Genomic DNA, 17,614 nt, shown 5'->3' with positions numbered 1-17,614 from the left:
TTTTTAGTATCAGCTTGTATATAAATAAGAGCTACTGCTGGAATGTATTAATACACTAGCAGGATCCGTTAATCGGCGTTACCTGGTGGTAGCATCCACCCCGCGTAAAATATAAAAGTACGGTTGTTGTTGTTGTTGTTGTTGTTGTTGTTGTTGTTATTGTAGTCCAACCACCAATCTCCTCATGTTAGGAAAGGCAATTGGAATAGACAAGCTACCTGTTAAGAACGGCTTTTGGAGTAGACAATCATTATGTGAATATGGGTGTGGGTAAGGTTGGCAAGAAATTATCTTGAAATGGGAGGCCTATAATAATATAAACAATATATTTTTTCTGACTTATTTGGGTAAAAAAATAATAACAAAACATTTAATAATAGTTGTAATAGATTAAAGTAGGCACAAATAGTTTTAAACTTCAACGGTATTTTACATTATGACACATTTGTGTTTAAAAGTAAAAAAGGAAGCGTTTAATAATAGTTAACTCCGTGCGAAGAAAAATGTATAAAAAGGTGTAAATAGAACAGCTTACCGTTTTGAGTGAAAAAAAAGGAAAAGAAATTACCTGCAATAGCGAGACGCGAACGTACGATGGCAGAAAGAAAAGGAAATGTAGAAAGAACAAATAAACATGTTAACCGAGTGGGCCATGGTAAAATTATGACGTTTTGAACAACGAAATAACACTGCGTGTTGATAGAATGAGGACAAAGCTCGCTCTTTCTCTCTCCCTTTCTCTCCCTGGCTCTCTTTCTCCTCTTCTCCCTCTTCCTCTCCCCCTCTCTCTTGAAATGTGGTCGGTTCTCTCTCACTTCCCCTCAGTTTCTTTCTCTATACCTATTTATCTTAATCGGCAGGATTGTCGTTTAGTTGTATGAATGCCCTCTTACTCTATATCGACCAAAATGGAATAAAGTGGGTGACACCGCTATCAAACAGAACGTGAACAGAACGGTCTCACAAATAAACAAATCTAAGTTTTAAATAAAAATAATTCTTTTATTTAAAAAAAATAAAAAAGTTTTCACAAATAAACAAATGAATAATCTAAGAGTTTTAAATAAAACAATTCTTTTATTTAAAAAAAAATAAAACTTTTTTACAAATAAACAAATGAATAATCTAAGAGTTTTAAATAAAGATAATTCTTTTATTTAAAAAAAAATGAAACTTTTTCACTAATAAACAAATGAATAATCTAAGAGTTTTAAATAAAATAATTCTTTTATTTAAAAAAAAATGAAACTTTTTCACTAATAAACAAATGAATAATCTAAGAGTTTTAAATAAAATAATTCTTTTATTTAGAAAAAATAAAACGTTTTCACAAATAAACAAATGAATAATCTAAGAGTTTAAAATAAAATAATTCTTTTATTTAGAAAAAATAAAACGTTTTCACAAATAAACAAATGAATAATCTAAGAGTTTTAAATAAAAATATTTCTTTTATTCAAAAAAATAGAACGTTTTCACAAATAAACAAATGAATAATCTAAGAGTTTTAAATAAAGATAATTCTTTTATTTAAAAAAAATAAAACGTTTTCACAAGTAAACAAATGAATAATCTAAGAGTTTAAAATAAAGATTATTCTTTTATTTAAAAAAAAGTTTTCAAAAATAAACAAATGAATAATCTAAGAGTTTAAAATAAAATAATTCTTTTATTTAAAAGAAATAAAACGTTTTCACAAATAAACAAATGAATAATCTAAGAGTTTTAAATAAAGATAATTCTTTTATTTTAAAAAAATAAAACGTTTTCACAAATAAACAAATGAATAATCTAAGAGTTTAAAATAAAATAATTCTTTTATTTTAAAAAATAAAACGTTTTCACAAACAAACAAATGAATAATCTAAGAGTTTTTAATAAACATAATTCTTTTATTCTTAAACATAAAACCTTTCACAAATAAACAAATGAATAATCCGAGAGGTTTAAATAAAAATAATTCCTTTATTTTTAAAATAAAACGTTTTCACAAATAAACAGGAAATATAACGTTTAAATTTTACTTAAGATTTAAAGAAAACACGGCACTTATTCAGATATTTAAGGTTCGGTTACAAAATCCAAGTATCAAATAAGTAAATCAGTGATTTTTGCGTTTGTGTGTGCTTGATTTATGAGCTATGTTGGATCTTCGGAATAAATGTAAAAACAACTAACGGCCTTCTACTGATTATATGCTCTGACAACAACATGGCAATAAAAAAGATATAAAGAAAAACTGATGATGAAGTGTAGTTCAAACATATATTATAAATTTCAATATCAATTAAAAAAAATAAATATCTGTTTATTTTCTTATAATACGTTGTTTTGACTTCAAACATATTTAATAGGTATTTATTTTATTATAAACTCAACCAGCGCCTCTATCAAGGAACACAAACCCTAACGTAAATTCCGCGTGACCCATGCACCGGTTCAACACTTGAAAAGATTACCGTAAAAACAACAAACGGACTTCTACTGATGCTATGCTCCGACAACAACATTACCAAAAAAATAAAAATGAAAGACATACATACGTTATATATATATATATATATATATATATATATATATATATATATATATATATATGACCCCCAAAAAAGCAAAAGCTAAATGCAGGCCATCTAGAACATATGCTGTAGAACAGAGAAAAAACGGCAAAGACCCTAGTGTTTTGATGTGAGTTTTTGAATATAATAAATTAATTTTGACCAAATTTTCATTTTATTCGGACAAAACACTAAGAAACGCGGCCTAATTAGATTTGGGGCCAGTTTTTTTTGGGTGACTCTATCTATCTCTATCTCTCTCTCTATATATATGTATTATTTGGGGTAAACAGTTACATATGGTCGCTACAAATAGCCATCTTTTTCAGTCAAAGAGACTTCATCTGGCGACCTGGAACCTCTCGACGCCAAAAAGAAAAATGAAAAAGGGATAAATTAGAGAGAAATTAAAGAAAAATGGAGCTCTTAAAAAAGTATAGAAAGTTCATAAAGAATTTATAATAAATTGCAAGCTCTCTAAAAAAGAGGAAAGAAAAAAAGAGGATAGAAAAAAAGAAAAAGGAAAGATATTAGGACCTATTGGAAGATATTCAAAACTTTTCACAACAGAATATAAATTTGAAATAAAATTAAATGTGAAATATAAATTGGCACAACAGAATAGGTCCTAATGCGATCTTTCCTTTTTCTTTTTTTCTGTCCTCTTTTTTAGAGAGCTCGCAATTTATTATAAACTCTTTATGAATTTTCTATACTTGTTTTGAAGAGCTCCATTTATCGTTTAATTTCTCTCTAATCTATTCTATTTTTCATTTTTCATTTTGGCGTCGAGAGGTTCCAGGTCGTCTGATGAAGTCTCTTTGACTGAAATTGATGGTTATTTGTAGCGACCATATGTAACTGTTTATCCCAAATAATAAAAAATATTTTGCTCTTTTTATTGAGCACTATTTTACAACCTCGTTGTCTTCATTAGTTCTGACTTTTGAACGGACACCTCAAACCTTAATATATATATATATATATATATATATATATATATATATGACTGGAAATGTATAAAAAAGAATACGAAAGTATAAAAGCTTATTACTTTTCTTTATTCGTTTTCAATTGGTGATGTGCATGAATACAAAATAATATTATGAAAAAAAAGTACATAGTTTTCTACCGATCCTTCAGTCTTCATCGGTGTGTATATATATATATATATATATATATATATATATATATATATATATATATATATATATATATATATGTATATATGTTCCGTCTGCCTGCTTCCCACCTGACTACAACTTAGATGTCTTCAAGTCCAACGTAAACACATTCCTAATGAACCGCCCCCTTAAGTAAACACTTCATCAAATTTCCACACTAACGTACTGTACTTGCAATAACCCTTATCCCTGAGTGGCTTCCGATCCTTGATAAGTGGTGACCACCGTGTAAAAAAAAAATATATATATATATATCCCAAAACACTGGCCTTGATTGCTGGGAGACTAAAAGCTGCTGCTATTGTTTCAAATTTGTCATATGTTATATAATCCCTCTTTTGGAAATTGGATACGATTGTTTTCAATATCAAATAAGCCTTATACATTGTAAAATGTACTTCATGTATGAAAAGTAAAGACTGTTGATATAACACATTATAAATATTTGAAATCAAGTCTTTCCTTTCAGTTTTTTCAGATCATTTTAAATCATGGCAGCAAGTTTTTGTATCTCAATCTATTAAGGCCAGAAATTTTCAGGAAATATCAGATAATTTGTAATCCATACGCAAAAATAGGAAAACAAATGACTACAGGAAACTCAAGCTTAAATACTTTATATTGTCCATTAGAATAGAATAAATATTTTACCTTTACATACATGAAGTAATTATTCTCGATTAGTGCTATAAAAATATTTAGTTAAAAAAAATAATTAGAATATAAATTTTCAAAATGTGTGATCAAGGTGTCTGCGTATCCACCCATGACGGCTGTATTATAAATGAAATCTACTGGACGTAATATGTTAATTAGATTTTCAAGCATTAACTACATATCAATAATTTCTACAGAAGTAAACACTCTTATGTGATTTACGGCTTTGTATAATAGGCTAGAGTTACATAGCAGAAGGTACCTATTGCCTGAATGTCAATTTAATGGAAATTAGATATGGTCAAATCGGCAAAATAAGATGTATAAGGCAGTGATAGTGGTCTTAAATTGTTTATGATCGAATCGGATCGAAAATTATATGGAAATAATAAGATAAATCTCTTACATAATGCGGTCGTAATATATGAATATATTGATGGGTTGGAAAATGGTTAAGTGAAAAATGAGGGTAGAGTAATCATGACGGATGAATTTACAAGATGTATTCAGAACTATAGATAGTTAGTGATGGGAAAGGATTTTAAGGAGTAAAAGGTGGATATTAAATGGACATATAAAGACCATCTAAGTAACAGAGTTGAAATGTTGTAAAATATTTTAATGAGGTAGACCATATATGGTCGCTGAATATTACTTAGCGAAAGGTGTTTATGCATGTTTATAGAATTTAGGCGTTCGGATATTTTATCGATTGATTGGAATTATGAAATATCGGAAAAAGAGTAAATCAAATGCAGATGCGTGTACGAATAAAGTGCTACAGTGAGTAGTCCTTTACTAGGGATTGTTTGTCTGAAAAATTCATATGGTTTCCATATTTTTATTTTCATTTGTATCTACATTGACTGAACATTGCATTTCAGGCATTTAGTATATTTCAGTATTCAGACGTTATGATTAGAGCTGTGGCCCCTGCATTGCAAACAAGATTATATTTAGAATTCCGGGTTTAAAATCCGGATATATTAAGGATGGTCCATTTCAAAGAGTACTTGATGTTATTGATGTTTAAATTTATAAGGGATTTTAAGGTGGTTTTAGCTTTGGCATTATAATTTGAGATAGAGTAAATGTGGTTTGCGATGGGAGTTTGATGTGAAAAAATTCTTAAAAGGTGTGATGATTTTAGGTCCTGTAATTCTATATGCATAGGGTAGAGGAGGTGGATAGTGAGATTCAGTTCCATGTTTGGAGGTAACAAAAGGGGTAGGAGGTGTAATTACACTGGCTGTAGTGACTAGTTGTTTGCGTATGACGTATTTACTATGGATTTCGATGTCAATTCGGCAATAGTGAGCTATTGGTCTGAGTGGGGAAGGGGCTCCGTTGCTATGTTGAGTGTTATTCCATAACGGTACATAAATAAATTACATCTAAGTGAAGGCAGTCATTATCTAGAGAGCAGTTCTCAGCTGAATGGCAGTTGCAGTTTGGAGGTGTTATTCAGAATTATTATGTAAGTTTCGTTGGATTCTACGTATTTTTTATTATTAGAATGTATTATAGTTTGAGCCAAGATTAGCATTCCTGCGAAGGACATTGTTATTGTTGAAAAGACGCCAACTAATTAACATAGGTGGGTGAGTGAGATATATTAAGGTATCAATCACCAATACCGGGAGAGTTCTGCAACGACCATCAAATAGGAAAGACGCCTATGTTGCCTCCAGTAAGACATGCAACACTCCACCCTCCGGAATATCTCCAACTGAAGTATATCTTATATGTTTATCTTATATGTATAAAGCTTTTCTGCCTAATATATGATTGTTATACATTTACTTTCCGTGTTATTGTTAATTATTTGTGCAGAAACAACAGTGGCGTCGAGAATTCGAAAAAAGACTTACGCGGGATAAAATCCACTATTAAACACAACAGTGGCGTCGAGAATTCGAAAAAAGACTTACGCAGGATAAAATCCACTATTAAACACAACAGTGGCGGCAAGAATTCGAAAAAAGACTTACGCAGGATAAAATCCACTATTAAACACAACAGTGGCGGCAAGAATTCGAAAAAAGACTTACGCAGGATAAAATCCACTATTAAACACAACAGTGGCGTCGAGAATTCGAAAAAAGACTTACGCAGGATAAAAACCACTATTAAACACAATAGTGACTTCGAGAATTCGAAAAAAGATTTACGCGGGAAACCCCACTACTAAACTTAACAGTGGTGCACGAAAAATACTTACTCGAGAAAGATTGAAAAAAATCGCACTCGAAGAAAAAATCTACTGTTGAACACAACAGTAACATCGAGGATTTTGAAAATGATTTACTCGGGAATTCACTGTTAGCCACAGCAACAGCATTCGAAAAATTATTTACGCGGAAAGTTATCACTGTCGAAAAACAACAACAAATAAAAACACAAGACAAACAAACGAAAGTAACTACAAAATTGTCGGACGACATATTCGAACACTGGATAGTTGAAAGCAAAATACCAATAGCCATTTAAAAGTGACTACGAAAGTAAGAAAAAATGTGATTTCGCTGGTACACCGTGAACTAAATTATGCAAATTGTCTTGAAGGAGAAAAGCGATATTTTTTCTGCTGTACGAAGAAAGGATTTTTAAAAAAAGAATTCTTGTATAATCAAAACTTAACGGATTAAGAGTTAAAAAAAACACATTCTTTTTATCCCTCAATAGAAAAGGGAAATAGAAAGGTTCATCGCAAAAAATAATATATCGATAGCATTCGGTTGATATTGAAAAAAAGAGAACCTAAAAACGGTTGTTCGTAGTTTTTGTAAAAAGTGAATTAGTAAAATAGACTGATTTTTCTAATCTTTGGAAAAAACAAGATGGAGGAATTTGTTAAAATAATGACACAGTTCATGCAGAATCAGCAGATCCTACAAAAAACAGCAAGCATTACACGCAGAAAGAGACGAAAGACAAAATGAACGACTCATAAAATGCACAGAAAGGCAGGAAGAAAGGTTCGCGCAGATGCAACTTGAACAGAACGAACTGTTAGAAAGATTAACAGCTAATTCTACACAAGAAAGTAATACAACCTTCTCCAACACAACAATTGTTAACAGCATAGATGTGTTAACATACCTACCGGAAGAGGATAAAACTTTTGATGCATACTTCAAGACGTATGAATATATTTTCGAAACAGACTGCGAAAACTTGCCAAATGGAAAGAAAGTAAGTTTATTACTTCTAAAGCTTGGTACCAGTGAACATTGCAAATGTGTTGATTTCATATTGCCAAGGAGAACAGATAAGTTAGATTTAGCTGAGACCGTAAAGCTTCTTAAGGAGTTATTCGGACCGAGCATGTCTCTTTTCCACAAGAAATGGTCATGTATGAATCTTAAGAAAACTGATGAGCAGGACTACCTGACATACGCGTCAGTAGTAAACAAAAACTGCGACAAATTTAAATTATCGGAACTCACAGTGGACGATTTCAAATGCTTAATCCTTGCACAGGGTCTAGTATCCACGAAAAATTAAGAGATCCGAAGTCGCGTTCTCTCAAAATTAGAGACAAAACAAGGCCTAACATTTCAGAAATTAGTAGAAGATTGCAAAAGTGCAGTATCACTAAAAAGAGGCCAGTAATATAGAAGAAGCAGGAGTAGCGTACATTAGGAAGATTAAAAAACCTTTCAGAAACTCAGGACAAAGAAATTTTGAAACTAGTCAAAATTAAAAAAAATAATCAAATTCTAAATACTCCAATTATAATAACTACATAAAGCGAAATTACGATAATAGTCAATATAATAACTACAAAAAACGAAATTATGATAATAATCAAAGGAATTATAAAAATACAATATCAGGTAATAATTGCAGAATATGTGATGAAAAACATTTGGAAAAGGATTGTCCTTACAAAAATATCAGGTCCTAGAATTGCGATAAAGTTGGACATAAGAGTGTTTGCTGCAGAACAAAAAATAGAGTACACCAAATGAAAAATAATCTACGAAAATATGTATCAGTAAATATTTTCGACAAAAAAGTTAAACCTCACCTTGACTCTGGACCGGATTTGTCGTTAATAAACGTCAACACCTGGAAAAAGCTGGGTAAACCGACTCTTCAAAAGTCAACTAAACGTACATGAACAGTGACAGGAGACGAAATAAAATTCGAAGGAGAGTTCATTGCCCCATGATTTAAATGGCACGACAAAGAAATTGAAAATCTTCGTAATTAAAGAAAGCGAGAACTACTTGGGAATTGACTGGATTGAAAAATTAAATCATAGGGATAAACCAATGAACGCTTTTTGTAGAAAAATAACCAGTTGAACCCTAACATCTGAAAATATTAAAAACGATCAAAAAAAGAAATTCCCAGAAATATTTACTACTGGACTGGGAAGACGCAATAAATTTAAGGCTTCGTTCGAGCTAAAAAATGGATGCAACACCGGTGTTAAAGAAAAAACGGAACGTACCGTTCGCCGGTTTAGACAAAATAAATAGCGAGCTACATAGACTCGAAAAAACAGGCATCTCATCGAAAATTGAAACTACCGTCTGGGCAGCCCCTACGGTGTACGTAAAAAAGTCAGGACAAATTCGAGTCTGTGCAGACTTTTCTACGGGTCTACACGATGAATTAAAAGACCACAACTACCCTTTACGAAGCCCTGAGGAGATATTTGCCGGACTAAAGGGTGGCAATTTTTTTTCGAAAATAGATTTGTCCGACGCCTATTTACAAATTCCGAAGGAAGAAGAATGCTCAAAGATATTATGCATTAACACGCAAAAAAGGTTGTTCAAATACAACCGTCTATCGTTCAGGATCAAAGTCACGCCGCCGATTTTCCAACAAGCAATGGATACAAAGCTGAACGGAATAGATTGTGCTTGTGCATACCTGGATGAAATAATTATCAGGAGCGCGTCCATAAGTGAACACCAAGAGCATCTAAAAGGAGTATTCAAAAGCATAAATAAATACGGATTCAAGGTGAAAGAAAACAGATGCGAATTTTGTTTAGACGGAATCAAATATTTTGGGCAAATAATAAATAAAGACGGTCGACGCCAGACCCGGAGAGATCGACAGCAACTAAAAACATGCCGAGACCACATAACGTGACGACACTACAGAGTTTCTTAGGTCTCGCAAATTACTACCAAGTATGAATGCACGAACTAAGAGCTCCGCTTAACGAGTTATTAAAGAAAGAAACGCCGTGGATAGGGACAAAAGAATGTCAAGACGGATTTGAGAAAATTAAGAAGACGCTGACGTCCGATCTATTTTAACCTATTACGACCCAAAATTAGAAATAAGTATTGCGAGCGACGCGAACTCGTATGGTATAGGAGCATGTATACAGAATATCCTGCCAGATGGATCTAAGAAACCTGTTGCTCACGCCTCAAGGGCACTACTTCCACAGAAAAGGCTTACTCTCAAATAGGAAAAGAGGGTTTTAGAATTATTTTCGCGGTGATGCAGAAGTGTGAGAATTAAAAAAAAATGGAGTTAGCGAGATGAAGGTCGAACGATGACATTACGAATAGGCATGCGTAACGTAATAGCTGTTAATACATGTTTTAATTTTTAGGTTTGCAGCAAACATGTTTTCATAGCTCAAACATTAACCTCAAAGAAACAAGTAAATCATAAGCTTAACCTTTTTGGTTTTGATGGTGGCGCACGGGTCATTACTATATATAAGGTGCAATATAATATAATAATAAATACAAAATCTGCAGTAATAATAATATATTATTTAAGCCTATTTTACGAGCGGGCAATGCCGGGAGGTTTCTTTATATATATATATATATATATATATATATATATATATATATATATATATATATATATATATATATATATATATATATATGTATATGTATGTATATATATATATATATATATATTTATGCGCTGATTGCGACTTCCTGATGGAAGATTGCAATCTCTTCAGTAAAATGTTGTGTCTCTGTGTGCATGTAGGTGACTTATTAATCCAGGTTTACTCCTACATGAAAGTACACATATGTGACAAACCTTTTCTGTTCTGGTAAAAGTGATCGCATGATAACATTGTAAATCATCGAATGTCGTGTCCGGCCATTTTACGTTTGCAGATTAGGCTACAAAAATTACAACTTAGCGTCGGTGGATATAAAAGCCGCTTCATAAGAGTATCGCTCGTGTCTTTGATTGTGTGATTTCACATGATTACCAAAACCAGCGTTTGACTAAAAGTATCTGCCACAAACAGTGCACTTCAGTTTATGTTGTAATTTTTCTGACGTATTTTTCTCTTGATTTCTTAAAACATGTTTTAAGACAGCAAGCGCTTCACGCTGCTCTTCAAAAATCTATCAACTTTCTTTGATGGGGTTTCTCAACGGTGATCGATCTTTTGCTTTAGATTCCCATTTATGTACATACATCTTAAGTATTTTCAAGTTGTATTTCATAGAATCCTTAAACTGTTTTCTTGGTTTATGCTTGTTCGTTTACCCGCATCCATCTTGTCATAAACAGTTGTTTAGGCGGTCTTTTCTCCTTCATCCTGAGTGTCCCATCCAGCGCGTCTCGTGTTGAATGATTTTCATTGCAATACTTGTACTATTTGATCGTTCAAGAACTACAGTGACAGGCGTTAGTTTCCTATAGTAAATGTTAAGTATTCGCCGAATACAACTTTGGTGAAACCTTTCCAATAACTTGTGATGCCTTCTATATGTTGTCCAAGTCTTTGACTCATATAGAAGCGTAGTGATAACGCCTGCTTTGAAATATATGGAAAATAATGTAGGATATATAATTGTATCACGTTTTTTACGTCGTTTTGAACTGAAATTGGATCAAACAGTAATCTATTAATATTCACTCGAGCGTTCATATTATGGTGTAACTGCTGAAGCAACTCCACAAAACTAGTAGGACATCCTAGTCCCTTAAGAATCATCCAGAGTTTATTGTGATTAAAAAGCTTTTGTCAGATCGACAAAAACTTGATATAAAGCACTCGCTGCTCCACACATATATCCATTAGCTGTCGCGGAGAAAATACCGCGGCCAAATATAAATTTACAATGATTCTCTGGGATGAAAGGTACGTCAAATCCATTTCAGCAAAAGATTTAACAACTTTACTATAACTTTTACTACTGCTTCAAGCAAGCTAATGCCTGTATAATCACCACACTCAGATTTTGACCCCTTTCATTTATAAATTGAGATCAATATTGCATCAATCCAATCTTGAAGAATAGCATTACTATGCCAAACAGTAAGGATAGGAGTATGGACTGCCTGATAATGCTGTTATGTCCAAATAGCAATAATTGAACAGGTACTCCATTAAGTCCTTTCCCTTATAAATCTCTGTTAATGTGCTTTTAGTCTCCTCAATGCTGGTGTTAGTAATCCACTTATGAGAAAGACTATCAGTAGCTATATCTTTTACTTCACACGGATTATCAAAAAGGTTTCGTAAATATTCTGCTCATCGTTCCATGACTCTTCAACATTGATAATAAAAGGCAGACTCATGTTTGGATTTCATAGGTTCCAATAGTGAGGGATGTTGTCCAAAAGCTTGTCTGATTTTGTAGTAGAATTTTTGTGGTCATAATCTTACTGGATGTTTGCTGACAATTTGGCCCACTACTTGTTCTTTAATTGGTTTATCTCACGCGGCATTTTTAATTTTGCTTCTTTATACACTTGTCCTGTAGTTATTTAGCTGATATATTACTGACATTAACATTTAGTAACATTTATGACAAGGAAAGCAGTCTGTCATACAACATAAGATACATACATATGTCCAGTTATGATAAGACCACTACGGACATTTTATAAGGTCATGTATACACATTCAAACACATCTAGATGCAAACAGTATTCACATATATAGAACCCTATCTGCGACAAAAAAAGTCACAAACAGGAATACGTATTCAAACACATTACGATTCAACATTCAACATGCGTACGTTAATTGGTATTTTATATACACAGCCATATAACCCCCAACACACACAACACAACACTAACAAGTGAAATTATGGATTATATGACAGATGAGAGAGGACTGTCCAGCATAACAGTTTCAAACATTCCGGGATCTTCAAACTTGTGTGTGTCTTGGCGGTATCATGTTAAAAACGGAATATTTCTCTTGCCTCTGATATAACTAGGGCCATCTGGACTTTCAGAGTTTTTCAACAGACAACGTGTTAAGGAACAGTAGACTGATCTTGTAAGTAAGTAAAAATGAGATAGGATAGCAGAGGATTCGAACCGGGCAAGCTAGGTTTGGAAATACGAATTACGATCATAAGTTTAAAATAAAAAAATACAAACATGTTATTGAAAAGAATGCGTGTTAGTAATGTTATTGAAAAAGAATTCAATTCTGTTTATGAAAATGAAATGAAATTAAAAAAAGAAATTTGAAACGAAAATGATAAACATATTTGTAAACTAGTTTAGCCGGATGTGAGGTTAGAGAATTTGTCTTTGCAAGCATGTGTGGTCGATGCACGTGTTTTGGGCATGTTTTAGGCAACGTGAGGCATGTCGGGCCACGGGATCGATATGCACGTTGTTTGGTCATGCAATGGCGTCACGAGTAAGGGATGAGTTCTCGATATAGTTAAAGCTAGAGGTCAGTCAGAGAGAAGTCAGTGCCGGGACAGGGTCGGACAGACAGAGCTGACATCCGCCTCGGAAGCGAAGGTTAGAAGAAGGAAATAATGTAGAAACTTTTAATTCCTTGATGCAAAGCCATTAGCTGGTCGAATAGAATAAACGAACATCATCATATTTTTGTAACTGTCGTCTTCGTGTTATGTCATTCAACAACAAAGGTATTGTGAATTTGTATTATAAGAACTTTGTGTATAAAATCATCTAAGAATCTGTCTCTATCATCTTAAGAATGTGCATCCTTCTCAGTATCAAGAAATAATGAACGGTCCTTCATTATGATAAAAGACTGAAAATCCTCATCTCAAAAATATATGTGTTAAAGAAAGATAATGTTTATAGAAACACTCCCATTCAGAACTGTCAAACTGTAAAATTTATATCTATCTCTCTTATATATATATATATATATATATATATATATATATATATATATATATATATATATATGTGGGGGGTGTCTACCCCCCCTCTCAAATGTATTACATGTCCCCGGCTCTGTATTAAAATGCCCCTGCCACTGTATTAAAAATGTACCCTCTTTAAATATACCTATCCCTCAGCAAAATAAACACTCCAACATGAACACTCTAATATGAACACTCAAGAATACCTAATACATAACACACGTAACAGTCAATCTTGACAGTACTTTTCCGAATAAATTCAGGTGGTTGTGACTTTCCAACCCTTAAAAATCGTGCCATTACTTTGCCTGAAGATGTCTAGGTTTTGAACATCTTTGCTGGGGAACATTGTTGATGCCAATCCATTCACTGCGATTTGGAATCTACTCCTACTCTCATCACCACGTCCTGCCCTTATTCAAAGGCAAAGAACCCGTAACCTCGGACTTTGTCCTGATTCAACAATTCTTGACAGATACATTTAGCTGCATCCTAGGAATGACACCACGGTTTCCAGAGCAGTGGATCCTATTTTAACGGTATACACTATTCAGTCACTGTTATCCGCTGATTACCGCGTCAAAATGAGTCTGTCAAGGTGTAGCGTGTTTTGTAAGGCAGTGCATTGGCGTCGGGATTGTGCTTTGTGGTTCACATTTCTGACACCATCATGAAATCGAGGATCTCCTCTCCTAACTGTACTGACATCAAGAGCATCGGCTTCATAAACGTTGAATAAGCACTAGTGACTTTTGATCGATTCGATTTTTTTGCATGGAAGAATGATGCGTCCCTTCTGATGCACGTCCATGGCAAGGTTTGCTTTCTTAGAGTCTCACACTGTCAATATTCGAAACAGAGAAATTACACTTTAAAATCATGAATGCACGACTTCAATCATCATAACAATGTACATTTTAAATCATTTTGGATTCATACTGGCGGACGTCATTATTTTTTAACCGACTATTCTATACAGCATATAATGCTCTATTTTAACTCCCTTTTAACACATTATATCTAGACTGTTGACAATACTGTAGTTTTATACGAGTTAAAACATTCTTGTTCTTCATTCTTAATAAGAACTAAAGACACACCGCATTCTTCTTCCTCGTGTCTTCTTCTTTGGAGTCCTTCCCTCAAATCATTCTCACAAATATATGAACAGTCGAATTATGATCCAGTAGTTCTGAAAAAAACTCTTATTCGAAATTCAAACCTGTAAAATGTACGCTATATTATTTCCATGCACACAAACACAAACATACACACAAACACCCACCCGCACACAAACACCCCAACACACACACCCATACACACCCACCCACCTATACACACTCACCCATATATATATATATATATATATATATATATATATATATATATATATATATATATATATACATATACATATACATATACATATATGTATAGGTGTGTATATTTCTTTGTTTCGCCTTTGTTTTCTTTTAAGTTTCATTTCCATCTTCACTTTTCACCTAATTTTTCTAACATCTTCTCTTTTCTCTCAGTATTTACGTTTACTGATTTGAGTCGCATATTTTTATAAATTTCCATAAAAATGGAAAATTACATTTTTATTTTAGAAATATTTTTTTCTGTTTAGTCTTTCTTCCTATTCTGATTTGATTCTTAAAATACATTTTTAATATTCCTCGAAGAAATATGCATGAACGGTAATTTTGTTTTTCTATTTCAGTCATTTGATGTTTTAATAGAAGGTTTTTTTTATTTATTAATATTTTTGTTCGCTTTCTGAATACAGATATATACTTTCAAGGTCGTTTTAATTAGAACGGAAATACAAACGCCTTGCAAGCACATGTATTCATACATATAAACACATTATATATATATATATATATATATATATACACTAGCTGTTAAACTTGGCTTTGCTTGGGCCATATGCACTATTAATAACTTGAATATGTATACATCTATTTAAAAGTTCATATGTGAATCTGTATACACCTATTTAAAAGTTTTACCCATGTCCAGGTAAGCTATATTTACAATTTCAAGTGTTTAGACTCAAAACTGGCAGAAGAGTTTGGCAGAACCTACAAATATTAACTCTCTATATTTGACATGTTGGCAGCCAAGTTTTCTCTCCAAAATCTAATTAAAAAGCTGGCTGCATGTCTGAATACCCTTTTTGTAAACTTTCTACTGTTTTTACCCATAGCAGGCTGAATAGTTTGTAGAAACCGCAAAGGTCCAATTTTTTACTAGGAGACAAACAGAGAATAAAGCTTGTAGGATGGCATCATAGCAATAGGAATAAAACTAAACTCCGACTCTAAAAGAGGACAGGTAAAGTTTTCCATAAAGGATATTGCAATGCGATTATAAACTCATGACAATAGGAAATATAATACTGCCTCAAAATAAAAAGAATATATTATGACAACAGAACAAATCTCGACCAAAACTCAAAAGAGAGTTAAATACAAGGCAGGTTTACACCCACTCCGTGTAAAAGAAAATGCAATTAATTTAAGGACATAAGACACCCAAATGCATACTACACTATCCATCTCATTGATATATAATACTATAAGTAGATAATTTATTGTCCATTCAACTAAAATGGCATCGCCTTTAAAACATTAGTTTCTTATTATTTCGTGGTTGTTTTGCAAATATCAATGCATAGTATCTCGTCAACATGTAACATTGTTCTATCAACGACAGTATTGCGCATATATACGCATACGAAATTGTTAATTGCAACCGTATATTGCAAACAATAATTATAAGAAACTGTTAAAAATAGATACGTAAATTAGGAATATCTGAAACTGATCGCAATGTTTTGCACAGTACAATATATATATATATATATGTATATATATATATATATATTTTATTTATAATTTATTTTATATATATATATATATATATATATATATGGGGGGGTAATATGATTTTTATGTAAGGAAAAGTAAGCATTTTAGGCAAGATAATAATAACTATGTTCCTCGCTGAGAAATTGAACACTCATTTAGGAAATAATATAAATGCGTATCTCGATCGTTTAGTTGGCATTAATTAATTTCTATTTTATAGCAACCTAGAATATTCCTCCTTTGATACTCTAAGAAGGAATCTTTTTGAACAGTGTTATACGTAAATAGTGATATATAGTCGAAATATTCATATGTACATGAGAAAATGGCATTAAGTAAAAAAAAAAAAACTCTTATTCTAGCTTCAGCAACGCACATTTATTTAAAAAGTGTTCGTAAAATAAAAATGATAATTAAAATGTTGACAACCCTTTGTACTTTCATTTGTTTAAATATAATCCTCAAATAAAATTCAACCACATTCGGATTGGTTTGAAGTGAAGTACACAAGCTATATCACTGATTTTTCTTCAACTGCATGTATGTTGACTGTATGTAGAGTTTGCCTTTGCTATTAATATGACTGGTTTTATTGTTATTTTTACCCACTTGAAGTACAGCTAATTATATTGTTATGTCATATCTAGTGATTTAACTAAGCAACATTCATATAGTTTTTTAATCTTGCCTGAAAATTCACTTAAATATTACGATACATTTAAAAGCATATTTCAATGTTTATTGTTTCATATGCTATCCTGCTTATAGGTATTATACTTAGATTTTACAAAAAGGAATTAAACATGTATTTATTATTTTTATTTCGAAAGCATTTACCTTACTCATAACTCATTCCAAGAAAAGTAGGGCCGGTATTCTTAATATGGATCCGTTAAATATGCGCATTTGCTGATGAAAATGATATTTTCAAAAAGAAAAAAAAAATCACATTTAAGAATAATAAAAACGTAATTTCATATTTAATTAAACCAAGCAGAACTGGTGAACGTTCCACAGAAGTTGAAAATTAAAAAAAAAAAAAACATTATGAATAAAATGATCAAAAAATGAAATAATCCAAATAAGAAATTTAAAATTTGTTAGCAACTTTTTAGCCTTTTAAAGCTAACATAATTGATTTAAAACATTATGGCGGGAGTTTAGCAAGCATATTTATTTAATAGTCGCTCCCCTACAAAGGCTAACTATTGTGCGGATAACATTTTTAA

The sequence above is a fragment of the Euprymna scolopes genome, chromosome 1 (assembly GCF_053919585.1).
Source record: "Euprymna scolopes isolate OS-2025 chromosome 1, ASM5391958v1, whole genome shotgun sequence".
NCBI classification, from domain to species: Eukaryota; Metazoa; Mollusca; class Cephalopoda; order Sepiida; family Sepiolidae; genus Euprymna; species Euprymna scolopes.
Note: the sequence above shows the minus strand (reverse complement) of the source record.